Here is a 1,846-nt window from a genome sequence, read left to right as displayed (position 1 = left end):
GTGAGATTTAATAATTTTTTTTAAGATTTTATTTATTTATTTATCAGACAGAGATCACAAGTAGGCAGAGAGGAAGGCAGAGAGAGAGGAGGAAGCAGGCTCCCTGCTGAGCAGAGAGCCCGATGTAGGGCTCGATCCCAGGACCGTGGGATCATGACCTGAGCCGAAGGCAGAGGCTTTAACCCACTGAGCCACCAAGGCACCCCCCACTTGGTGAGATTTAAAAGGATAATAAAAGAATGGCTGGTCAGACCACTTAAATTCAAATCTCTTGCAGCGGGGTACAGATAGCAGGATTTTTAAAATGCTGCTCCCCTTCTGATTTTAAGGCTCAGCCATAATCAAGAATCACTGGATTCGATGATCTGCATGCTCTCTTAAATCATGAATTCTAACTTACTGAAAAATTTTAAGTGCTTGCTATATTAAAAAATAGCTATTTTTGCTTTGATTTTCCCAAACCTTCTCAGTCTATTGCTTGCTTCAAAGCATCATTATCCTTCCAGAACCCAAAGTCATTTCTGACCTTTGTTTCTCCCTCATCCCCTGCACCTGACCAGATCACATCCCACTGATACTTTCCCTCAATTTATTCTTCCCTTTACATTTTCTATGCCACGGCTGTGGTTTGCCTCTACACTTTCTCTTGCTATGGTGTTACTTTATTATATGACCTCTTTAACTTGAATTTCTTGTCTCTGCCATCTATTACTTTCTTTGCCACCAAACTTACCTTCTGAAACACCCGTCAGACTGTGACACTCTCTGGCCAAGAAACCTTTATGGATTTCTATTGCTTAGCAGGTAGAGTCCAAACTCTTTAGGCTTGCATCCAAAGTTCTACATGAACTAACCTCAACCTCCCTTTCCAGTCTCTACCCTCATTTATTCTCACTCTCTCCCCATGTTCTAACCTCCAGAATCATCTGTGCTCAGGCTTCCCCATACCCATTAACTAATTTTGTTATGTCTTTGTGTTTCCTTCACCTACCCAAATCTGAATTTTTCAGAAAGCATTAGCACAAAACCCGTTTCAGGAATCCTTTTCCTTCCTGAGTCAGAATTAATTCTTCTTTTTGCTCTTCTCTCCTGTCACGTAGTATCTATATTCCAGCACTTAATACATTATGTCTTACTTTATGGTTAATTGCTTTCAACTTCTCTCTCCCACACTACATTGTGATCCCTCCGAGCCCAGCTGTCAAGGTTTAGCATCTTCATACCCCACATTTTATCTAGCACCGTGCTTTATAAAGAGTAAGTACTTAATATAGGCTTATTGCTCTGGCTTGAACTGAGTTGACTAGAACTATGCTAAAACTTTTACATAAAAGTTTAAAAAATTAAATAAATATGTCCTGGGAACCTAGTAAACACTTTCCCACAAGAGGCATGCGATGAACTTTAATATAACTAAGATGATTCAGTTTCTATTTTAAGTATTTATTATTGCTTTAATGGTTTTGAGAAGGTCTAATAAACAATTCCATCAGTTTTTTTTTTCTACTTGATCCTATTTATCTGTCAAACCAGAAGCAATTAAAAAATAATCCTGAGAGAAAGGGTAGTCCATCTAACAAAATTGCCTTTGTTCTTTCGGGATTTAAGGTAAATTGTGTTTGTGAAGTAATCTTTGGATTTATCCCATCTCTTTGTTAGCTAATGGATTTCTCTTTGTATTTAATAATTAAGGTAGGGACTATTTCTGAATAACCGTGGGCTTATTTTTTTTTTTTAAATGACAGCTCTTAAAGTCTTTCTTTTTTTTTTCCCCCTTTTTATAAAATGAAAGTCAAAATTGTTCTCATTGTGTTGCTTAGGTTGTTCCATGCATTAAGAAAACATT

The sequence above is a fragment of the Lutra lutra genome, chromosome 5 (assembly GCF_902655055.1).
Source record: "Lutra lutra chromosome 5, mLutLut1.2, whole genome shotgun sequence".
NCBI classification, from domain to species: domain Eukaryota; kingdom Metazoa; phylum Chordata; class Mammalia; order Carnivora; family Mustelidae; genus Lutra; species Lutra lutra.
Note: the sequence above shows the minus strand (reverse complement) of the source record.